Genomic DNA, 26,091 nt, shown 5'->3' with positions numbered 1-26,091 from the left:
TCCTCCTTCACTTTCATCAAGACACTTTTTAGTTCCTCTTCATTTTCTGCCATAAGGGTGGTGTCGTAATCTACTGTACCTCAATACAAAATCAACAGTTTAATTTAAAAAAGATATATGTTTTACAGGAATGCAATTACACTAAGAATTTGGATAATTAAAATATAAGTACAATAATGACCTTACTTTTTGTATCTATATCAAATCATAAATGTTTACACTAAATTTGTTAAAGATGGGAATGCTTTTCATTTTGAACAAGAAACATCCAATGTAAAATATGGTGACTCCAAGACTTGAAAGGGTCTTCCAATTCTGATAATCATATGGGCTTTTTTCACTTTCCCTCTAAATTTGTCAAGTTGACATATTAATATGTTATCAGTTCAGTTCAGTTGCTCAGTTGTGTCCGACTCTTTGCGACCCCATGAATCGCAGCACGCCAGGCCTCCCTGTCCATCACCAACTCCCGGAGTTCACTCAGACTCACGTCCATCGAGTCAATGCTGCCATCCAGCCATCTCATCCTCTGTCGTCCCCTTTTCCTCCTGCCCCCAATCCCTCCCAGCATCAGAGTCTTTTCCAATGAGTCTGAGTGATAAATCTATGCAACTAGAGTATGAGAATGGTGGCTGATGACGTCTCTGGGAAAGTTTCTAAACATCTATACCGGTGATTTTCAAGTTGGATTCAGGGTATCTGGGAACATATGGAAGTTGTGGTGGATTTGATATGTGTCAGTTTTAATCGCCCCTAAATTTGAGCCTTCAGATCATGACAGGAGGGATGCTTGGATCCCCAATTTTAAATACTGTACATTTAGGAAAGAGTTGCCTTACTCCTGGAGAAGGAAATGGCAACCCACTCCAGTATTCTTGTCTGTAGAATTCCATGGACAGAGGAGCCTGGCAGGGTATAGTCCATGTGGTTGCAAAGAGTTGGACGTGACTTAGCGACTCTCACTCACTCACTGCCTTATTCCAATACTATTACATAGTGTCTTGATTACACAGCATGCCTTTTGTTAGGGATTTACCAGCAACAATCTGTTTTCAGTGTCTTTCCATCACTAGCCCCTGAGTTCCTTGAGGACAAGAATCATGGCTTTGGGAGGACACAGTTTTTTGTTGAATGAAAAATTGAATAAATGAGGGGGAAAAATTCACCATGAACATTTTATAAGAAAAGCATAGTTCTTTTCCTGATAGAAAAGTAAAATATAGACATTTTCCAATAATGAAGTTAAAACAAAATTGAAAAGAATGTCATGCTGTGACATTTTGTTTCCTTTTTAGAAATCTTGGCTTTTCTTTAAGAACAAAGAAATATTGTATTTTCTAGAGAAGGAGAGCATGGCATGCCCTCCAAAATTAATCTAGTGGAACATGGGCATATAAAGTCCTCTAGACCCATCAATTTTAGTCATCCTTTATAGTAATAAACACTTTTTAGTGCCAAAGTAAATTAGGACAATGATCTGGGTAAAAGAATACTCTTGAGCTGTATAAGAAAGATTTGGATTTTGTTGCCAAATTTAGAGTAATGACCTTCATTCTGTACCTGAAAGCATTTCCATCATTGTCATATGTAGATCTGGTTGACCCCCCTGAAACTCCTGTGACCATGTGATTCAGTAGTCCCAACATAGATAGTGAATAATTAGGAATGGTTCAATATATTAAACTTTTTTTGTTTGGCACTTATGATCCATTTGCCAGATCAAAATCATAAGTGGAACTGAAAATTGAGTGCAGGTAACTACAAGGTGGGCTTCTCTGGCAGCTCAGACGGTTAAGAATCCACCTGAAATGTAGGAGACCTGGGTTCGATCCCTGGATAGGGAAGCTCCCCTGGAGAAGGGAATGGCAACCCACTCCAGTATTCTTGCTTAGAGAATCCCCATGGACAGAGGAGCCATATAGGATATAATCCATGGGGTTGCAAAGAGTCAGATGCAACTGAGCAACTGAGCGTGCGCACACACACACACACACACACACACACACACAATTACAAGGTGTTTGGGTTTCTTCAGCTCGAGAAACTTTTTATGTTGCCACTATATATATCTTTTCAAGAGCGTTGGTTTAGAGTCAGACTCCCTAGATTAAAAAGGCATTTTCAGCGTTTACTATGGGGCCACGGACACATTTCTTAAACTTTTGGATCCTTAAGCCCTCTCTGAGGGAGGCAATAATGGTGCCTGCCTCATGAAAAATTTAATGAGAAAATACACATGAATCATAGTACGCTGATGGGACACAAGGACTCAGTAAATGTTGATATAAAATGTTTATATCATTCTACGTGATGATTGTTTCAAACTCCGTTACTATTTCTAGATCTTTTATTTTCTTAATGTTTTCAGCCGTGAGCCCAAACTTGTAAGTTCCTTTTTATGAAAGTCTGACTCTAAACAGAGTCTAGGCTGCCAAACCCGTCTGCTGCTTCTTGTAAAGAAAGAAGGTAATGCTCAGTGTATGCGTGTGCTTCCATGTGAAGGAACCACAGTCCTAAATCTTGCCAGACTGAGGGCAGGTGGATCCCAGTCTTTGCCGGGAGCCTAAATCCTATTACCAGGCCTTATTTATTTCAGGCCTGATAAAGATGCTTCCTCTGGCTGATTTTTTTTTTATCATCTCTTATTTAAAACATAAAGACTGAGGGAGTTGGAAAGCTATAAATTAAACTTATAAAAGAAGTACAAAAGCGCTTCTATTATTTTTTATGTTTCCCAGAAACTGACTTTATAAGTCATTCCCAAAGTTCTAAAGAGACTTTTTTTCCTGACTTTTTCATCACATGAATGAAATTGGGTTTTCAGTTATAGTCGTGCCACAACACAAGTCATCACATGGACACTACTGTTTTTTACCTTGGTATAAATTCTTATTTACTCTTTTCAGGATTTCTTGGTCATGTAGTAACTTTCAGAGTGAGGACTGACCCCTGAGGGACATGACATCATTCTGAGCAGGATGAGTTAGTCATGAGGTGCTAGGAGTATGGGATGTCAGTGCACCCTTGAGGGAACCCTTTCAGAAATCCTTCTGATACACTCACTGGGAACTTTGAATCCTAAAACTGCCAGGTTTAGGAATTACCTCCTTTTTGTCATGACCAATTTCTTTCATCTTGCATACTTTAAATATGGTTTTGATATTTCCCAGTGGAAGTTGGTATTATTGCATGGAGTTAAAATCTGTTTTAAAATAAGTGATTTAAGTGGATATCCAATCTGTAAAGTTTTGTTCAGCTTGAAAAATCCTATGACCAACGTTTACCCTTGCCTTTTAGTGGTTTTACTTTTTAAATGTCTCCAGTTCAATTCAGTTCAGTTGCTCAGTTGTGTCCGACTCTTTGCGACCCCATGAATCGCAGCACACCAGGCCTCCCTGTCCATCACCAACTCCCGGAGTTCACTCAAACTCATGTCCATAGAGTTGGTGATACCTTCCAGCCATCTCATCCTCTGTCGTCCCCTTCTCCTCCTGCCCCCAATCCCTCCCAGCATCAGAGTCTTTTCCAATGAGTCAGCTCTTTGCATGAGATGGCCAAAGTATTGGAGTTTCAGCTTTAGCATCATTCCTTCCAAAGAACACCCAGGACTGGTCTCCTTTAGAATGGATTGGCTGGATCTCCTTGCAGTCCAAGGGACTCTCAAGAGTCTTCTCCAACCAATTCTTCGGCGCTCAGCTTTTTTCACAGTCCAACTCTCACATCCATACATGACCACTGGAAAAACAATAGCCTTGACTAGACGGACCTTTGTTGGCAAAGTAATGTCTCTACTTTTCAAAATGCTATCTAGGTTGGTCATAACTTTCCTTCCAAGGACGAAGCATCTTTTAATTTCATGGCTGCAATCACCATCTGCAGTAATTTTGGAGCCCCAGAAAATAAAGTCTGACACTGTTTCCACTGTTTCCCCATCTATTTGCCATGAAGCACTGGGACAAGATGCCGTGATCTTAGTTTTCTGAATGTTGAGCTTTAAGCCAACTTTTTCACTCTCCTCTTTCACTTTCATCAAGAGGCTTTTTAGTTCCTCTTCACTTTCTGCCATAAGGGTGGTATCATCTGCATCTCTGAGGTGATTGATATTTCTCCTGGCAATCTTGATTCCAGCTTGTGCTTCTTCCATCCCAGTGTTTCTCATGATGTATTCTGCATATAAGTTAAATAAGCAGGGTGACAATATACAACCTTGACGTACTCCTTTTCCTATTTGGAACCAGTCCATTGTTCCATGTCCAGTTCTAATTGTTGCTTCCTGACCTGCACAGAGGTTTCTCAAGAGGCAGGTCAGGTGGTCTGGTATTCCCAGTTTTGTGTAATTTCTTACTGATTCCTTTTGGTTCCCCAAAATATTGTAAGTCATTAATTAATTGTTGAGAATTTGAAATTTTACTTTCCCACAGTCAAGTTTTATCTGTCTCTCCACTGTGGCTGAAGTGTAATTCAGTAAAATCTTGTTAGAACACTTTTTCTTTTCAGGGCTATGGCTTCTAAATAGATCTCCCAACTTGAAAGATTAAGCATGTTCAAATATTTTACATTTTGGAAGTAAACAAACAAGCAAGCTGAAATCAATGATCTTAATGGATTTTCTACCTCCCAAGTTACCTCTCAACTGCATCACAGTTTTGACTACCTACTTTAGAAAGGAATCTCAGTAACCTCTTAATTTTGAAATTTGGTGAAATCTTTGACTTATTTGTTCTATTTTTTGGTTTGTATTTGGTACTATTTGTCATGTAATTGTTTCTCCACTTGGGTCTGTGATGCTGGTGACCTGGTGCCCACCTCTGTCCTCAACCCCTTCTCTACTCCCCAGTCTTTGTGGCTCTCCCCAGAGTGTAGCCCCTAGGCCTCTTGTGTCTATAGCTTCCCAAATCATGACCTGGCCCATGACCTCCCAAGGCCCATTGCTTCATATTACCGTAGATACCAATGATGCTAGTGGTCTTCCAAACTGAGTTTCAGCTCCCATATTCTTGTGGGTTTTATATCTATATATCCTGCTGTCTGCTTGGACATATCTGTCTGAAAATTCTTTTTTTTCTCTCTGGCCACTCTGTGTGGCATATGGGATCTTAGTTCCCTGACCAGAGATCACACCTGTGCCCCTTGCATTGAAAGCATGGGATCTTAACCACTGGACTACCAAGAAAGTCCCTATCTGAATATTCCTAAGGCACCTCAAAACCTCAAATCTAGTTTGTTCTAAAACCAAATATACTGCTTCCTCCCAAACCTGGCCCATGACCTCCCAAGGCCCATTGCTTCATATTACCGTAGATACCGATGATGCTAGTGGTCTTCCAAACTGAGTTTCAGCTCCCATATTCTTGTGGGTTTTATATCTATATATCCTGCTGTCTGCTTAGACATATCTGTCTGAAAATTCTTTTTTTTCTCTCTGGCCACTCCGTGTGGCATATGGGATCTTAGTTCCCTGACCAGAGATCACACCTGTGCCCCTTGCATTGAAAGCGTGGATCTTAACCACTGGACTACCAAGAAAGTCCCTATCTGAATATTCCTAAGGCACCTCAAAACCTCAAATTTAGTTTGTTCTAAAACCAAATATACTGTTTCCTCCCAAACCTGGTTTTCTGTTAGTCTGCCTGACAAGCTTCTGCTATTACTCCAGGCCATTTCCAGTGTCTTCACGCTCAGCCCTTCTTTGACCTCTGTGCCGCACTCTCCTGTGGGTGCTGCTGTAACCCGGACTATGGCACTTTCCCTCCTACCTGCACACCAGGTGTTTGTTGAGGTCAGAAAACACATGTGTGGACCTTCGGATGTAGCACAGTGCCTGGTGTGTGACAGCTCTTGAGAAAATGGTTGCTGAGTATGTTAGCAGGTGACAGAAACTGCAAATTATAGATACTGAAATAGGAAACAGTTTTTATTTCACCAGGCAGAATAGTTTGTAAGTGGCTGGATATTAAAAAGACATTTCCTTATAGTTGTATAGAAAATGAAACCTTGTTGATTAGCTATGGCTCCTAGAACTAAAAGAAGAGAAGGGAAGCCTTTATTTCCTTCCTAGACTCACGGTCAACCAGGTATTTGGACTTGGCTTGAATGGAGACTCATTCACAGAGTCCTGGTAGCAGGTATAGTTTTTTGCGTGGGTTTTCCAGCTATTTCAAAAGGCTTCCGAATGAACAGTGCAGAACTCAACTGTCTGCCTGGAGAACATTTAGGTGTAATTGTTTCCTAGATGCACTTCCTCTCCACTTACTCTTCATTTCTAAGTGGAGCTATGTGGGTCAGGATATGGGGATGATATGTAGGCTTCTGTTTACTTAGGCAGAAGTAGTGAAAAATCATGATTTAATTTACAGAGTGATCACCCCTGCTCTGGTTTCCCTGGTGGCTGAGCAGTAAAGAATCTGCCTGCAATGCAGGAACTCGGGTTCCATCTCAGGTTCCCTCCAAGGGAAGATCCCTTGGAGAAGTAAATGGCAACCCCCTCCAGTATTCTTGCCTGGGGACTCCCATGGATAGAGGAGCCTGGCGGCTATATCCATGTGGTTGCAAAAGAGTTGGACGCGACTTAGCAACTGAACAACAACAATAGCAACCCTGCTGCATCCTCCTTCTTTCCCCTCGTACACACACAGATAAGATTGTGTATCTGGGTGTGCTTGTCCTACCCACTTAAAATCATCTCTGCTGCTGCTGCTGCTAAGTCGCTTCAGTCGTGTCCAACTCTGTGCGACCCCAGAGACAGCAGCCCACCAGGCTCCCCCATCCCTGGGATTCTCCAGGCAAGAACACTGGAGTGGGTTGCCATTTCCTTCTCCAATGCATGAAAGTGAAAAGTGAAAGTGAAGTTGCTCGGTTGTGTCCGACTCTTAGCGACCCCATGGACCACAGCCTACCAGGCTCCTCCATCCACAGGATTTTCCAGGCAAGAGCACTGGAGTGGGGTGCCATTGCATTCTCCAAAATCATCTCTAAATACACTAATATTATCCTTTAGTACCAGTAGCTTTATCACATTGCCTTAAAGGAGTATTAAAAAAAAGTTTGCTATTGGAATCTTATATTATTGGGATCAGCTTCTATCTAAATGGGACAGGTATTAATGGGTTAATCCATGTTAATTTTAAAACTAAAAGGTCCTAGCATTGAAGACTCATCTCTGACTGTCCTGTATTTAAGATTAAGTTCTCTGCACTCTGATATTGGACCACTGCAGAATTATGTTATGTAACTATTTCCCTTTTGGCATTCATAAAATCAAGAAATATGTCTCCAGAGGTCATCCCACATTCAGCAAAAATTTTAAATACACGAATAAAAATTCCATCAGGCTTCATAAATACTTCACATAGATTTGTCTTTTTGTTGTCTTTTGTAGCTTTATAACTGGTTTGGTAGTCTTTTATGAGGAACAACAAACAAAACATCCTGTTTTTATAATATCCAGCACAAATCCCAGTGGAATTATTACAGAAATAGCTAAGGTTCTTCCTATATCAGTTAGCAGTTTAAAAAAAATCTCCATTATTTAATGTTTCTCTTCGAAGTCTTAGAAGTGTAACTAAAACAAAATTGCTTTGTGTCTTCAGGCACCCAAGTCTTGCTAAGTGTTAATTGTCAGGGTTTGTATATTGAGTTCCAAGATAGTAGAAGGGAACCACTGAATCCCAATGGTGACCATTTTAAATTGCAAATATTTGTAAAACTCTTTTAGCTTTTTTTTTTCCCTCTTCCATTTCACAGTTTCATCTTTTTTTGAAGTTCCTCAGGATTAAGTTGAAGGGTTTGCTTCTGTTCAAATAAGTTAAAATTGAATAGGGTTGTACTATGGCTTTAGGACTGGTAAAAGAGCCAGAGCGATGATTCAGAAGCTGAAAATAGCTCTACATTTTATGCAATCAAGTAAAACTCTGTACCTTGGCCTTCCCCACACCGGATGAGCAAGGAGTTGTAAGTTATTCCACCCCCAGCATGCCACTAGAGGTGACTCGCTGGGCCCTGACGAACTACCGCCTTAGTGGAGCATGTGTGGCTGGAAGGATCACCCTGATGTACAGGGTGGATTAGGGTTGAGTGACCTCAACTTGTATTCATTTCCTCTGGAGGAACGCTCACAAGGCCCTCTCTGTTCTAAGGAGGATTTACTCAGTGCGGGTTCTCACGGAGACACCCAGTCACTGGTTGGCCCATAGGTGCCATGTTCCCTTGTGATGCTTGCTTCCTTGAAAGGGCTTCCGTTCATTCACAGCATCTATCCTGGTCCTGAGGAATCACATTTTAAGATTACAGAAGGGAGAGTAATGGATATATTTTTCTTTACTCCCTTCCAGAGTTTTCTTTCTTACTTTATTTTCTGTATGTTTTTATGCAAAAAGCTATACAGTAAAGTGAGGAAGAGAGAAGATAATTAATTCCTGAGTGAACTCCCACTTTTGTTGTGTGTGCGTGCATGCATGCTAAGTCACTTCAGTCATGTCTGACTCTTTGTGACCTCCAGGCTCCTCTGTCCATGGGATTCTCCAGGCAATAATTCTGGAGTGGGTTGCCAGGCCCTCTCCACCAGGGGAATCTTCCCGACCCAGGGATTGAACCCATGTCTCTTATGTCTCCTTCATTAGCAGGCGGATTCTTTACCACTGAGCCACCAGGGAGCAAGTTGGGTCAACTTTTCTGGGTAGAACATTCTAGGACCGAGAGCTGAGTCATCTTTGTGACAGAGTTCAAAGCCTCAATGTAAATTCTTATTCTTGTTACTTAAAATGAGACTCTATGCTGTGTCCTGTCAAATAAATAAAACTGTCAGGTTATAATTAACATGCGGTGCTCCTCTAATTAAACAGAATTGATGGGAAATATCTGGGAGGATATTAGCAATGGAACAGTGATGTTTGCATTTCAATGATCTTAATTACCCCTTCGACTTAATGCCCTGTTAGATGGACGGGAGAATGTCACATCTCACTTAGCCCTATTGTTTTAGACAGTGGCTGCAAGCTGAAAAGGACCAGAGTGCATTAACTTGCATTGTGGTGTCTGCTTTTGCAGACAGAAGGTTTGGGAATGTATATTCTTTTCTTTTTCTCCCTTTCATTTTTTTTTTTTTTTCTTCAAAGGAAATTAAATCACATCCCTGACAGGAGAGGGTAAAATCTCTGAGCAGACCTCCCCGGTGCTTAGAATTCAGTCTCTACCCTGTCCCAGTTTGCTATTATCCTAAGGCAACACACTCCCCTGCTGCTCTTTGCGTCTTTGGCTGCTCGCCAGCCTCCCAGGGCCTCCAGCTTTGATGTAAGGAGCAGGCTGTCCTCAGGCCAGGCTGTTGTTGCTGCCCTGGCCTGGGCTTCATGCACCCACAGTGCCAGGAGGGACGACCTGTCTCATAGTACACATTTCGACAGCCCAAGTCATCATCAGGGCTTTCTAAGCCTCTCGAGGCAGAGGGAACTGCCTTTGTGTCGCCCCAAGTGGCTGCCCCCAGCCGCTCAGCTGGGCTCAGCCTCTGCCGGTTCTTGGTGCCCGTCCTTGGGGGAGGGCCTCTCTGCCCGCCCAGGGGAAGACACCAGCTCTGCCAGGTCGGCTGTCAGTCTGCAGGGCCTCCTTGGCAGGGCTCAGGGTAACCGACCCAACGAGTTGAACAGCCTCCTCTGGGGACTGTGCGTCGACCTTCATTTGATCTAGGCCTGGCAGCCCGGTTAGTGAGGACATCAGTTCTGGCTTGGGAAATCTCTCTTTCACCAAACCTTTTTCCACAGTGGTCGCAGGCTTGCAGTTAGAAGTATGTGCTGCTGTAAAGTTAACTCTTAAAACTGCTGATAAATACGGGTGGGTGTTTCTAAAAGTAGGTGGACGCATAAACACAGAGCATTATAGGGAGAGATGTGAGAGAAGAAAACGCGGGGCTATGTCTTATGACTAAGCAAAAGGCCAGATCCAAACCAGAGGGCGGGGGATAGGGAAGAGAGAAGGAGAGGGCGAGGATATGTCTCACTGAGGAACTGTCTTCAGAAGGGCCAGTTCGGTTCAAAGAGCAATGGTCTCACAAAACTGAGAGCAGACCATGTCTTGTGGTGGTTTAGAGGACACGGTACCTTGCACACGGTCTTCAAGGTATTAATAACAGCATCTCCCAAAGGGATGGAGGGTTTCTTACTTTTATTCTAGTAAAATGCATTCCCCAAATAAACCTCATCACCAGCTATTATTTATTGGTTTGTAATAAGTTTTATCCTGTCCCAAGTACTTTTGTTTGTTTTCATAAAGTAAATTCTTTTTCTAGTGAGAATGTATTACATTTTCAGCAGCCAAGTATGAAAAAGATTATTAGCTCTTTTTTTTTTTTGCAGTAGATGGGGAGTGCTGCTTTCACGATCCCTGACCTAGTTAGGGGAGGACACCTGAAAGGGTTCAGAATAGAAAGAGGAAGAGATTTGTAGAAGATAAACCTCGTGATCTTATTAGGGCATGTCCGTTTGCCTTCTTCTTAGTGTTTTGCAGCCATTCATGGTTAACAGTCTCATAGTAATCTCTTTTTTTTTTTTTGTCATTATGAGTGTATGCCTATGTGGGTTAGGTTGGGGGAGTAGGTAACCACTGGTGCATCCTGAATGTGTGTGTGTGTGTGTGTGTGTGTGCGAGCATGCTTGCTCAGTTGCTCAGTCCTGTCTGACTCTGCGACCCTGTGGACTGTAGCCTACCAGGTCCATGGGATTCTCCAGCAAGAATACTGGATTGAGTTGCCAGGCCCTCCTCCACGGCATCTTCCTGATTCAGGAATCACACCCAGGGCCTTATTTAGCACAGCAGTAGTTATGAATGTATCTCACCATGTTCAAGTTTACAGATTTTGAACTTGGAAACTTTTGCCATAATCCATTACCTAAATTTCATCTTCCAGCAAGCACAGGGAAGTTTTATAGGACAGAAACAGAAGGCACAGTCAGTCAGTTCAGTTCAGTCGCTCAGTCGTGTCTGACTCTTTGCCACCCCATGAACCGCAGCACGCCAGGCCTCCCTGTCCATCACCAACTCCCGGAGTCCATCCAAACCCATGTCCATCAAGTCGGTGATGCCATCCAACCATCTCATCCTCTGTTGTCCCCTTCTCCTCCTGCCCTCAATCTTTCCCAGCATCAGGGTCTTTTTAAATGAGTCAGTCTTCACATCAGGTGGCCAAAGTACTGGAGTTTCAGCTTCAACATCAGTCCTTCCAAAGAACACCCAGGACTGATCTTTAGGATGGACTGGTTGGATCTCCTTGCAGTCCAAGGGACTCTCAAGAGTCTTCTTCAACACCATAGTTCAAAAGCATCAATTCTTTGAGGCTCAGCTTTCTGTATAAGTCCAACTCTCACATCCATACATGACCACTGGAAAAACCATAGCCTTGACTAGATGGACCTTTGTTGACAAAGTAATATCTCTGCTTTTTAATATGCTGTGTAGGTTGCTCATAACTTTCCTTCCAAGGAGTAAGCATCTTTTAATTTCATGGCTGCAATCACCATCTACAGTGATTTTGGAGCCCAGAAAAATAAAGTCAGCCACTGTTTCCACTGTTTCCTCATCTATTTGCCATGAAGTGATGGGACCAGATGCCATGATCTTCGTTTTCTGAATGTTGAGCTTTAAGCCAACTTTTTCACTCTCCTCTTTCAGTAGTTGTAATTAAACCACAATCACGGCTTTTAATGTTCACATGAAGTGTAGTATTTGCAAGTAGCCCACATATCTTTTCTTACTCTTTATGATAAGGTGATAAGGTTGAAGGGCTTCCCATCCTGCTAGTGGTAAAGAACCTGTCTGCCAATGCAGGAGATGTAAGAGATGCAAGTTCGATCCCTAGGTTGGGAATATCCCCTGGAGGAGGGCTTGGCAACTCACTCAAGTATTCTTGCCTGGAGAATCCCATGGACAGAAGAGCCTGGCAGGATCCAATCCATAGAGATGGACTCAACTGAAGTGACTTAGCGTGCACACACGATAAGTTTGATAGTGCCAAAGACAGAACTGGAACTTGATGAGAGTGTTGACCTGCCTTGAAAGAAACTGCCTAAAAGACAGTTTCTCTTTCAAATGCTTTCTTCCCTCCCGCAGCTTACAGGTACCCTCATCTCCCTATAATTTTCTTCAGTAAAAAAAGTTTAGAGTTCGAATTTCCATGTTTATATCGACCCTTGTAATCCTCTGTTCCTTTTCTGTTGGATCAATATATCTGACCTACTGGGGGTTGGTGAGAAAATCTCTTTAAGGAGATTTTTTTGGAAAAAAAAAAAACCCAAAGCCCTCAGATATAATTCATTAATAATTTCATTCTGTTTCTGGATATGTTTTCTTCCCATTGTCAGCCAGTGTGGGAGAAAAAGGAAGAATATTGCTGGAAGTGGGAGTGTTGTGTGGGTATGTGCCATCCAAAAGTATCTTCTAGGAGAAAAAATTGTTTATTTTTATAATAAAAGTAGACTCTGAATAACAGGAAACACTCTGAATAACAGAAAATTATTAATTCTATTATAGTGAAAAGTTCTATCCTAATGCTGTTAAAATCATTCATTATTAAAGACATAGATTAATCAGAGGCATATATTACATAAATAGGTGTTTAGCCACTCAGTTGTGTCTGACTCTTTGTGACCCCATGGACTGTAGCCCACCAGGCGCCTCTGTCCATGGAATTCTCCAGGCAAGAATACTGGAGTGGGTTGCCATTCCCTTTTCCTGGGGATCCTTCCAACCCAGTGATCAAACCCAGGTCTCCTGCATTGCATCTTTACCATGTGAGCTACCAGGGAAGCCAAATATATATACAAAAATGAGACCTTTGTGCTACCAGGCTTACACCTATCAAATGTCATTAATGACACATGGTATTGTCAATGAAGAAAATTCAAGACTAAAACAAGATTTCCTGTTGCTTTACTGTCCCAAAACAGCATTGTAATCCCAAGTGTACACATTTTAAACAAAATCAGAAGTTCCCTAAACTTGGTTGAAAATGAATTCTGGTTAAAATTTCTAATGATGATATTTACAGCTAGAAAGCAAGTGATGTAGTTTTCTCTTATTGGAACTCCAGGCACATAGCTCCCTTCTAGAATGTCCTTTTCTGGTCCCCGGCTCTTTCTCTATCCACATCCTCCCAACCGCAGGCTCGACCAAGTCTACCTGGCTCTTTGAAACCCCTTGCCACTATTCCAGCCCTGTCTGATCTCTTCCTGTTTTCAGTTCCTATTGTTCTAGAATCATTACCACACTCTTTAGCATTTATCACTTAATTTTTTTTTAATCGTTTCTTATGGTTTCTTATAGAACTTCCCTGGTGGCTCAGATGGTAAAGCGTCTACCTACAATGTGGTAGAACTGGGTTTGATTCCTGGGTCGGGGAGATCCCCTGGAGAAGGAAATGGCAACCCACTCCAGTACTCTTGCCTGGAAAACCCCAGGAGTCCATGGGGTGGCAAAGAGTCAGACATGACTGAGCAACTTCAGTTTCTTTCTTATGGGTTAGCTTAGGGCTAATCATATGCACTTGGTTATCACCTCTAACACATAACGCATTGTTAGGTGCCTTGCAAACATTTGTAGTTGTTGATTATTATTTCTGTTGTCTGGCAGTTAGTAAGCCATTGTGATTGACGAGAGCCTTGCTTCTTAAAGTATAGACCTCAGGCAAGTGTATCACTATCTCCTGGGAACTTTAAGAAAGTTGGACCCCACCCAAACCTGTAGAATCAGGGTCTGCATTTTAACAAGCTCCCCTGGTGACTCGTATGCACCAGAAAGTTTTCGTAGCCCTGTTCTTGAAGAAGATCCTTCTTCCTGGGTGTGGCAGCGACCCCCATGGTCCTTCAACTGACTTTCCCTTTCTGTCACTGCTGTATTTAGGGATCTGGTTGTAACTGAATAGAAACTGCACGCTCTTACTGTAACAATGAGGTTGTAAATATGATCTTTACATGGACACTGTACCATTTAAAAGTGGCCGAAGGGCTCCATTTACGTGTTCAGGACTGTATTTGTGTTCTGATTCCAGGCAGATGCTAGATCCAAATCTTTAAAATTCCTTTAAAGGACCTCTTTTAAAATTCTCAAACTGAGGAGCAAGAAGTATGACTTCCTTTTCCTTAGTTACCTTTTTTTTTTTTTTTCTACTTTGCACTTGAAGTGCTTACACCCACTCAGCTTGCTATTTTGAACTCTGGGAAAGAAAATTTGTGGGCATCTTGCAGTCTTTTAGGAAACAAGGCTCAGATTAAATATTTGCCACATTTTCTACGTGTTTTTTCTTCAGGAAAGTGGAGAAGCACATCATTCATGCTTTCACTCGATTTGACACGAAGTGTGTCTTTCTAAGTGTGGTTGGAAAATGGCTTCTGTCCTTATTTGCCTACCTTCACAAGACAGATGTTTCTGCCTTCTCCCCTCCCATTCCTTCTCCCCCCTTTTCACCATAGTATCTACAGTTCTAGATTTCATAAAATATAAGACTTTTTAAGAAAGTTTAGGTTCGTTAAACCAAGGAAGATAATGTGTGGATTTAATTACGATGTATTAATATAACAACATGTGGACTATTCTCAGTCAAGTTTACATTTAAAATATTTTATTTAAGTCATTTACATTTCCCTATTTTTTTTTCTCCCTTTTAATCCAAACGTATTTCACAGAGAACAGAAATCAGAGATACTGGTTAAAATGGAGGGAGAAGAGGAGGATATTTGGTAACCTCAGTCATTCAGCTTCATTTTAAATGAACTCAGGACTTTGTCCTGTAAATATCCTAAGAAAATAAAGTGGCTGCTGGAGCTATTATTTTGTAGTGCTTGTCTCGTTTACAGACAGGTTATTTTCATTTTTGTTGAGACAATTAAGATGTTTTATTTAAGATAGGACTTAAAATACTTGTCTTGTATTTCATCAGTGTTCATCTACACGTACAGGGTATTATTCAGGGGACTTTGTGAGGAATTAATGCAGCTTAGTAGCTGGACTTGAGAATGAAATATTTCCAAGCAAGTGAAGTGGAAATGAGGAAAGACACAACAGGAAAAGACATGTGAATGCTTACTGAATAGAAGGGTTGAAAGGTAGTAGATGGAGAGGTGTATATAATATACTATGTTTTATTTTCACATGAGAAAACAAAATATTGAACAGATGTTTATATTTGTGATTCAACACAATTCTTTTCAGACTGCTAATGAGAATTGTTTGGGTATGGCTGAATATAGAGGGTGGAAAATGCACTTAACCAAAGAATATGATCTGGGAAAATAGGTGAGGATTTCTCAAGTATACGTGTTCACACAAGGAAATATCAAGTAATATTTGAAAAAAAGAGACTAGGGAATAGAATGTAGGCCTACTGTATATTCAAACATACTATGGAACAGTAACAATAATTAAAATTACCTAATGCACACACACACACAAGTTCATGCAATAATGCACATGAAAACTATATTGCTCAATGCCAATCACATAACACTTGCTAGGTCTGAACAAACATTCCCTTTTAAATATGTAGATCAAGGTAACAGATTGAGGAAGCCAGAAATGAACCCATAATAATACAATCTATACGTAAAGTATAACACACCAAGCTTAGTCAGCAGGATTATGGGAGCTCGGGATTTGTCAAAAATCTTTGAATATATACCTCACACTGAGAATCCAAATACACGCCAGACATATTAACTGGTGAATATCCAGCAATAAACTTACAGGACAATTTGTAGACAATTAGTGTATTTATTATATTGAAGACCATTTAAATTCATATAAAACATAGAACTTAAAAATAGTCAAATTATATGCATAGAATTAAATTTTATATTAAAGTTGAAATAAAATTATCTTAAAATATGAGATTAATAATGATTTCCATTAAAATAGAAAAGTAACTCTGAAATGCCATTTTATATTAAATAAATCAAAAACAATTAATCACATGCCACGGTGAGGAAGTTTGGTGAAAGTAGAATGCTCATATGTTGCTGGTGACTTTGTAGGTCATTTCAATCTCTTCACATCCATAAGGCTTTTGTATGAAGGCCATAAAATATTCATACCCTTTGCTTTAATAATCGTATTTTTGTTAATGTTTTAAGGGAAACATTGTGTTGCTAGTGCTAAAAGTAAATGAGATGTATGTATGGCTGAGTGCCTTCACTGTCACCTGAAATTATCACAGCATCATTAATGGACTATAACCCAATACAAAATGTTTTTGGTGTTAAAAATTAAATAAAAATTAAAAAAAAAGCAAATGAGAATATTTAAAATACTCCCACACATAGGAATGATTAAGGAAATGGCTAAGTAAGTATGCAAACCCTATGGACCGTGATGTCATGTCCTACTCGATAGACATGAGTTTGAGCAAGATCCGGTGATGAACAGGGAAGCCTGGTGTGCTGCAGTCCATGGGGTCACAGTTGGTCACGACTGCGCAACTGAACTGAACTGAACTGATGGAATACTATATGGCTGATGAAAATGTGAACTTTGTGACTTATGTGGAAACATAGAATGTGCTTATGAAATGTTAAATGAAAAAAAAGAATGCGTAATTATGCGTGAGATGCATGAGAGTGTTAGGAGAGCATCTTTGTGAAAATATGCTTTGTTGTTACCGTTTAGTTGCTAAGTCCTGTTCAATTCTTTTGGGACCCGATGGATGGTAAGCTCTCCAGGCTCCTCTGTCCATGGGATTTCCCAGGCAAGAATACTGAAGCAGGTTCCATGGGGGAAAATAAATACTGGATTAGATTTTTTTTTAATGAATATGATTGCATTTGCATGGTAGGATTAAGGGTGCTTCTCTGGTTGAAAACGTCTTCAATGTTGTTATGTATTTATAAGGAAAAATAATATTTATGACCCAGTAAGGCAGCTGTGCTAATAACTCTGGCTGTTAGGACACTGCTTTCTAAATGTTATTTTGGAGCTCTGCCAAAATATGCCCAAATATCTTGGGTATGTAAGAGTCTCAAGGTATTCTCAGTCTCTTTATTCTTCTTGGCCAGTTTTTTATTAAGTTTTCAAAGAAGTCGTTTGACTATAACTATGCTCAAGAGGGTAGTGTGACACCTGTGGTATTTATGGGCCTATTCTCACTCACTTTGCACCCATTATCTTCTCTTCCTAAATTGAGAAGTGTCTTTACTGTCGTTGGTCCTCAGTAAGCTCCTGGTCAAGATTATTGAACTTTTGCTTACAGAAAGCAAAGAAGCTCTGTGACGTAAAGGGGAAAATGGTGGAAGAGTAGTCAGGAGACCTCCCTCCCGGCGGTGGCCCAGGACAAGTGTCTGCAACCTCCTGGGCCTCAGCCTCATCCTCAGTGCAAGGAGGAATCTCCATGACCACTAATCCATAGCACAGGGCTGTGAAGACATTACAGTTCACACACTGACTCCACGGTACCCTTCATTCTCTTCAAGGGTAGTTTTCCATGCTCCTGAGAGAGTAATTTACTATGTTCACTGTGGCAACAGCTTGGACAGCTGAAGTGTTCTTAGAGTAGCCTTGTCAATTCAGGGAGCATGGTTCCTGTCTATTACATGGGGAACCATTCAACCAGAGAAAGTCACTCTAATCCAGCATTGTAGATATATGGATTTATTACACAAAAATGACTAAACTAGGCCAATTGGTGACAAGCACAATCAAATATTAGCTAATGATAAATTACTCTATTGTTTAGGCCACATACTTGACAGAAATACAAAGTTCAAATGTATTTAGATTTTCTGATGGAGCCCAAATACCACTGACTGAGGTGGGGTTGTTTTTTATTTTTGGTCTTGTTTTCCCTTTAAGGCAGGCAATAAAAACAAAATGAATGGAAGGAGGTGTAGATTCAACTGCTTTCATCAGCTTACAAAGTTATTTTAGATAGGTACTACTGCATGGTGTAAGAATTATAGGGAATCAACCATCATCTCTCAGTTGTTAGTCATTTCTAAGGAAATGAACATTTCTAGGGAATGTTGTATTGTGGTTTGCAGACATGGGGCTCACTTGTTACACAGGCAACATATCTGTACCTTCTGTGTAAATTACGACAATCATTTAACTAAATCATCCATACATATAATTAATATATTTTGTACTTACTGCTTTTGAAGCTTGGTAGGGAGCACTCATGCTGAAAAATTCCTAAATAATTCGAAATCACTGACCACTCAGAGAGTCCTAGTTAGTTTGAAACTAGCGCATACTTGCTATATTGTGAATGAAAAACCTAAATAAGATTCTGGCTTGGTGGCCAATCATGAAATGATGCAAGAAGTGAAGCAAGAACTATGAATACATAATTTAAGAAAACAATATTTCATCTAAATAATGAACAGAGCGGTGGTAGATCTAGACACTTGTACAGGTCAGTTTCACATTATACATTGAAGCATTAATGAGGAAAGGATTCTTAGGGTCTTCAAGTCATTCTGTATCATGATGGGCAGTGCCCCAGATTTTTCCTAGAAAGCGACTAGCCTAAACAGTATGACAGCACAAAACCATCGTGTAAGAACCCAGAGATGATAGGACACTAGCTACTCAACGTTGTTTGAAAGCACCTTTGTATAACTAACTCTTTCATAAAGGGCCTGGAAAAGTGCCAAAAAAATATTGCACAGCTCTTAGATACTCAATGTGAAAATTATGTGCATTGTACCATTTTGCATTTCATTGTTTAGGTGCTCTAAACCTAAGCAATGTAATGGTCCAGTGTAATTAAAATAACCAAACTATTTGACATTTGTCTCGTCATAGTTATGGCAAGAACCCTAGAATAATAATTAAGGCTATTTATCACCATTAATGAGGACCATATCCACGTGAGTTTCCTAGATAACTATTTCTTGAATAGCAGCAAGACTAGCATCTAGACATTGGTTGTCTTGGAAGTGAAAACACATTTCCCATGGGAACTGGGGATTTCTACTTAGTATTATTATTACTATTTGTCTTCTCCATTAGCAGGAACAATTTTGTTTTGTTTTGTTGGAGCATCCACCTTCAAATAGTGGGTAACAAATCTATTTAAACCTTTTTTTTTTTTTACAACTGAGGTAACTCAATTTTTCTGTTAACAATATGTGTAGTGGGACTCGGGGAGTGACAGTATGTGGTTAATTCCAAATTGCATTATAAAAATTATATATTTATGACCTTGCAATAGATTTTTTACTTTCACTGGAATATAGTTGTGTCTTATGTCCTAGAACTTTAAAGTTACTTAATCTACCCTGGGAGTACCTGATTCAGAAGTAGCCAGAAGCTGTCCAGTTTTCTCACTCTTCTGCCTAGCCTCCCAGATTCCCATTTATCTTAGGTTCTCATCAATTGAGATATAGCTTTGCCTTCTGTCAAACTTTCTCTTGAAGCTAAGATAGCAAGTTAATATTTGAGCTTCAGAAAATACACATCTATGGGTAAGATGAATAGAATTAACTGATATTACTTATGAACCATAATTAAGCTGTTTATGGGTCTTTAGTAAACACTTTCTGTGGGAGACAGGGTGTACAGTCTAAGAATGATTTGGAAATTTATGCTAGTGAATTCTCCCAAATGATCTATCTGGATATTCATTTATATTCCTCAAGAGAGATTGCCTATAACTAGGACTTGCCTGCTGTAAAGAACTGCAACCTCCACACTTTCATTGCATCAGTAAATTAATAAGAATCAATGAATAGAATTCCAAAGTAGTCAGTTACATCTTTTCCTCATCTCTAATTTTACTTATCCTAACTGACATTATATAGTCATCACTTCCGTGTGCCAATCAGTACTGAAAATAAACTCTTCTGCTCTCACACATTGTTATTTTATTGCTTTTTCTGTGCCTGAACATTCTTTTTATTTTCAAACTGGAAAATTTAATCTAGTTGCCAGATGCTTTTGTTGTTCTACAGTTTTAAGTAGCACAGTTACTTAGAATATATAATAATAATCTTGCTTTGATTTCCATGTTACTAATATATAGATGATATAATGCTCCTCTGGTTTAAATGCTATACTTTGTTGTGTTTTTTTCTCTTTCCTCAATAGGTGGAGTCTTTGGATTTTTTAAAAGACAACAGTAATTGGATCTACTTGAAAAATTAAGTGAATTGATTTGTTTGGAACACTCTTTGACCAATTCTTTAACGTTTAGCCACTGGGTAAGTTGAGTCAAGTACTTTCTATGTGGTTTGACTTCAAAATTATTGAAATGATCTCAAGCCAGGTATTAAGCTTTATGTGAAATTTTGAAACTCATAATTTGAGGCCCTCAAAACCTGTGAAAGATGTCTAGGATGCTATCTAAATGAACTTCACCACATCAGCAGAACCAACCTGATGAGAAAGATGAGAAGATTAGAAAATGTTGTCATTTATAGTTTGAAACCAGATCCTTTCATTTACTGTTCTAATCATTATTTGCTTGTTGCAATCTGAGGTAATGTGAGAATATCAGATTTTACTTTTAGTGACATATTCGGTACTGTATCGTATCAGATTCAAATCTAAGGTATCAGGCAGCAGTCCCCAACCCTTTTGGCCCCAGCGTTCTGGTTTGGTGGAAGACAGTGTTTCTACAGACTGAGGACAGGGGATGGTGGTTTCAGGATGACTCAAGAGCAGTAGGGTTTGAGCTTCTATGAGAATTCAATACTGTTGCTTATCTGACAGGATGCAGGCCTCAGGGAGTAATGCTGGTGATGGGGAGCAGCTGTAAATACAGACGAAGCTTCGCTCACCTGCCTGCCCTCCACACACCTCTGCTGTGTGGCCCAGGGGTGCAGGGACGATGGTTGGGGTCCCCTGCTACAAGGAACATTTTCCCGACCCAGGGATTGAACCTGTGTCTTCTGCATTGGCAGGCAGATTCTTTACTACAGCACCACCTGGGAAGCCCCTGAGAAAATTAGTAACTCTCCTTATTCTCGTTTTGCAGAAGGCTTGGTTTCTGTGATAAGAATAGCAATCTGAAGGACTTACTTAATCCAGCTTCCTTATTGCACTGTGTCACTTCAGAATGCTCTTAAGGTACAGAATTCTTAACCAGGAAGTTTAGGCTTTTAGCAAATTTTGGGGCTGCCAAGCCAAAATTTAGCAGGAACAGGACTTTGGTTACTGTTAAGATGTCAGTGTAGTAAAGCCTGCTCTGTCAAACAGATTTTTAAAGTCAGAAATCTAAACAATACTGGTTTTAGGGTTTGGTAATTTTTGTTTTAACTGGGCAAATGCTTAATCTCTATACAGTAACAGAAAACAGGGAAAAAATTTTGTATTCCTAGTCCAGGTCACAAGATTTGACTTTCTGAAATTCTATGTTTTATTCATGATTCTAAATTGTGCAGCCTGGTACTTAATTTTCCTCTGGATAAACTGAAGGTATTTAAAAATCTGATGAATGATGGTAAATGAGAAGAAAGTGTCTAACCATTCAGGGAACAGACTTCAAAACCAAACTAACAGTGTCTGCTTTACCTGTGGGCATCTTCAGACGTGATGGGTCAGGGGGTGTTTCAGGGATACTGTCGAATACGGATTATGCATTGCTAACAATTGCTTTAGCTTTGTCTAGAATAATTTTCCTTTGGCAACTTCCCTGGAACTTGATTTGTTTGAATAGCTTTTGAGCATCCAGTGAGTGCAGAGATGTTAAGTGTGGAAACCCAGGGAACCTTTTCATGTGGCTTGAATGGGTTCATGGACCCAAGATTCATCTGTGACCAAGTTTTTACTGTTATGGGCACATGGTACTTTTGGGAAATTTTTTAGGGTAACTCAGTGGACATGAATTTGAGCAAACTCTGGGAGATTGTGGAGGACAGGGGAGCCTAGCGTACTGCCATCCATGGGGTCACCAAGAGTCGGACACAACTTAGTCACTGAACAACAACAACAACAACAGCTAAGCAGATGAAAAACCCATCAGGAAGAGAAATGGTAAAGAAGTTTCAAAACCAAAACCTTAATTTCTTCAGTAGCCATAATGGAAGATGAAAATTGATACTCTGAACTACTCACTTAAATGTCTTTGTCTGCCACATTTCATTTTCCATCTGCTCACAAGGATTGACTTATACAGTTATTCCCAAAGTACCCCAGAGTATAACAGTTAAATTTGGTTGGTGGGACCTAATTTAAATTATGTTTAGAAAACTGTTCTGTAAGTGCCTCGTGAGAATGGACGTTGGCCTTCCTGCTTATCTCACTGTGAATTCTGAGCATCTTTGGTTAAGTCAGATCTTTGGTTAAGTCAGTCACTGCATTTTAAAATAATTTTTCTTTTGAGTTACATAAGGACACAATTCGTAAGGTTACAGGAGGATTAAACTCTTGGCAGGTGGTAGAGACTCAGTAACTAGTAGTAATAATAACAATGGTGATTCACGGTGGTTAAGTCACAATCATGGTTTAAACGTAACAGTAATTGTATTTTATTAATCACATGACTGATTCTTTAGCCTGTCATTGTGGACATAGCTCACAGAGATGAGTACTTCTTCTCCATTAAACCAAATACTTGTTGAAATACTCCATAAAAACAAATGCTTGTTTTGGTAAGAAGCACAGCATATGAAACCAGTCAGCTTTTTTCATGCCATATATGACATTATCAGCAAGCTGTCAATCACTTTATCTGTGAGCCTGGTCTTGTCCATTGACTCAAGCAAGGATTTTTTTTTTTTTTCAAATAATAAATTTTTTAAATGTGTCCATTTTCCCCCACTCAAAATTGCTAGTAATAGAAAACAGGGTAAATAAAAAGGGAAAGTTTGCATGATAAAATTTTACATGATAAAAAAAGAAAACTGTCATCATTAGGATGGTCTTCCTTTTATGATATTTTTTGTAAAAAGATAATAAATATAGATTACTTTATAATAATGTGACTTTTCATGTCCTGCCATTGTCCTTCAAGAAGCCAGTGCTTTTGACCGATCTTGACCTTATTCATTTTCAGGTACTAGTAGCTGGACTATATAGACCTTTAAATCAGGTGCACAGAGTTATATGCTCTCATTGCATTGAATGCAATTATTTCAGAATTATGTAAGTAGTATGTCTTCTTTACGCTAAGGAAAGATAAGACGGAGGGTGAAAATTGTTAGCATTCACCAAGTATGTTCTGCAGAGTCAGGTTTTTTGCTATAGCTGCTTCATCTCTGAAAAGTAAGAATAAAGGATTCTATATTCATTTGAGGAAATCGGATTTCAGAGAAGTAATTAATTTGTTGAGAATTCTACAGTTATGATAGTAATTTTAAGAGTCAGAAGTTATCAAAATCTTACTTTGAATTAGAAAATCCAAACTATGTAATTCTATTTCCTGTAGAAATTGCTGTATTTTCTGATTTCCCCAGACTCAGTTTTCATCCATCCATCTGCTCCTTTATATGTTTTTATAGTTATTTTTGTCATTACTTATACCAATATGGAAAATAAAATGAAAGATTTTTAATCCATTTTGTTTAGACACATTTTTCCTGGTGGCTCAGATGGTAAAGAATCTGCCTGCAATGCAGGAGACCTGGGTTCGATCCCTGGATTGGAATGATCCTTTGGAGTGGGAAATGGCAACCCACGCCAGTATTCTTGCCTGGAAAATTCCATGGACAGAGGAGCCTGGTTGGCTACAGTCGATGGGGTCGCAGAGAGTCGTACATGGCTGAGCATGCATGCATATACATAAAGATTTGATGAGGTTTCAAATAAGGTTTGCACTCTGTTCTCTATGGTTTGATACAGCTTTTCCTGCTATTATATATAATTCAGAGCAGACCTGATGAACTTCAATGTGTTGTGGCCTTCAGAATATTTACTTTAAATGGAGCCATTTTTATAGGTTTTTCAGGTGCTTACAGTTCTGTTGGGTCCTTTATGTTTTAAGTTAGCTGAAGAGAGTTTTACTAAACTGATATGAAACCTATGGCCTTATAAACTCTTCCACAGACTGTGGTTTGTTTGGTCATTACAGTCTGTGTGAGTGGAGCTCATTACTGTTAGCTTCTCGGGCTACAGAATTTCACTTTTTCAAAATTATTTTTAACCTCTTGTATAAAATTTCAGTCTTCCTGCTTTGTTTTTCAAGCACGTCACTGGACTATGCCTAGATTCATTCATACATTCAGTCCCTTACCCTTCATTTATTCATCATCAGCAAGATTAATTAAACCAGTATTCTGAGCAGAGCACATTTTGTTTCTCGAACATTCTGTAGCCATTTGAAAGACTTGACTGATTTTCTCTCATTTTCTCTTGTTTCATGGTACTCCCTCCTGCCTCTCCTTTCTGCCCCTTCCTTTAACTTGCAGTGTAGGATGGCTGTGTGTGGCAGGACCCCTTCTCTTGTATTGGCCACAGAGAACCTGCACAATGGAACTGAGTAGTCATATGCCTTGTTTCTAGGATGGCCTGAATAATTATTTGTGTAATGCCTTACAGTTTGCCAGTGGCTTCCACATTGGATGATCTCACTTAAATCAAGAACTATTGTGTGGCTACTACTTACATTTAATTTTGTGTGTGAGGAAACAGAGGCTCTGGGGGTTACAGTGGAATGGTTTGCTCCAAGTCACAGCATTCGTGAATCATAAAAGCAGGATTCAACCCTGGTTCTCCCAACTTCAGACGGCATGTCATTCGATGCCAGGTCACCAGTCTGGTTGAAGGTGCTGTGCTGTGTGCTGGGAGTGTTCAAATACCAGAGATTTGTTGATATCATCTGTATATTCTCTTTAGCATGAAACATGTGAGTAGATGCCATATGGAGGTTGGGGGAAGAACCAGATCTCACAGTTTTAAGGAATCTTGAAGGCAATGCACCTTTACTTCCTTGATGATACTGTGAAATTCACCAATCACTCCCTTGCTCTGAGAATCTCATAGACTCCAGGCAACATCCTTGTAGATCAAGAATGGCTTTTGGAATTCTGGTCTTTTGGCAGTTATAGTTTTCACTGTGAATTACTAGATTGGATATTGGAGAGCATCACCCACGAGGGAGGTCGTCATGCTTTATCTCTTCTCTCTGAAACTCCTTGCTGTTGTTGTTTAATCATTCAGTGGTGTCCTACTCTTTTGCTACCCCATGGACTGCAGCCAGTCAGGCTCCTCTGTTCATGGGGTTTCCCAGGCAAGAATATTGGAGTGGGTTGCCATTTCCTTCTCTAAGGGATCTTCCCAACCCAGGGATTGGGTTCTAATTCTCCTGCATTTCAGGCAGATTCTTTACCGCTGAACCAGCTGAGAAACCCTGGAGTCCCATTAATACTTTGTATTTTTCTCCTGTCATGTTTTTGTATATATTTTTGTGTTTGTGCTTTTTAGTAAAGTGATACCTGTAGGACTTTTATCACACCTGCCACTCTGTAAGCTGCTTGAAGGCAAAGACTGCATCTTTATTTCATTGGTGTCCTCTTCAGCCTTAAAAAATAGTGGTTGAAAAACAAGTAGTAGATATTCCATAAAGAAGTGTTGAATTTAATGAAAACATTTGATTATGAGCTTTCATCTAAGATTCATTTTGGGAGCTTCAAATTGGTACCTGGGCACAGATTTAATTTTAATCATAGTAGGGAGATGAATCAGCAAGTCTTTGTGTGTATGAGTTGCTCAGTCGTGTCTGACTCTTTGCGACACCATGGACTATAGCTTACCAGACTCCTCTGTCATAGAATTCTCCAGGCAAGAATACTGGAGTGGGTTGCCATGCCCCTTCTCCAGGGGATCTTCCCCAGCCAGGGGGGTCTCCCTCATTTCAGGCACATTCTTTACCATATGAGACACCAGGAAAGCCCCTGAGCAGAGAGCCATGAACAGATTTATATGCTTTGTAGGTGATCTTTGCAAATGCAAAAAATTTGTCTTGAAGTAAAATAACAAACCCCCCCTCCAGCCACAAACAAAACAAAACTCCATACATTCTCCTACAAAGGTATTTTATTGTCCCTGTCTTGACCATGAGAACAAAAATAATTGATCTCTGCAAAGACTTAATGAGATAAAATAACAGTGGGCTCTGTTTGGAGACTTCCTAGAAGGTACAGGTGTAGCTGTGCTGTGAATGTGGAGCATAGCTGTCACAGGCTT

At 39.9% G+C, this 26,091-nt stretch overlaps 1 protein-coding gene across 17 annotated transcripts in view; it reads left to right on the top strand.

The window, feature by feature from the left end:
- Positions 1 to 26,091, top strand: part of HIVEP2 (human immunodeficiency virus type I enhancer binding protein 2) — a 222,470-nt gene that overhangs the window by 104,927 nt on the left and 91,452 nt on the right. For all 17 annotated transcript variants that reach the window (XM_010851453.1, XM_010851459.1, XM_010851446.1 and 14 more), the window contains one exon: positions 20,056 to 20,168. The gene's annotated coding sequence lies outside the window, so the exon portion shown is untranslated. The remainder of the gene's footprint in view (positions 1 to 20,055; positions 20,169 to 26,091) is intronic.

The sequence above is a fragment of the Bison bison genome, unplaced genomic scaffold, assembly GCF_000754665.1.
Source record: "Bison bison bison isolate TAMUID 2011002044 unplaced genomic scaffold, Bison_UMD1.0 scf7180017864303, whole genome shotgun sequence".
Taxonomy (NCBI): Eukaryota; Metazoa; Chordata; class Mammalia; order Artiodactyla; family Bovidae; genus Bison; species Bison bison.
The sequence above is the reverse complement of the archived record's forward strand: the minus strand, read 5'-3'. Positions and strand labels throughout refer to the sequence as shown.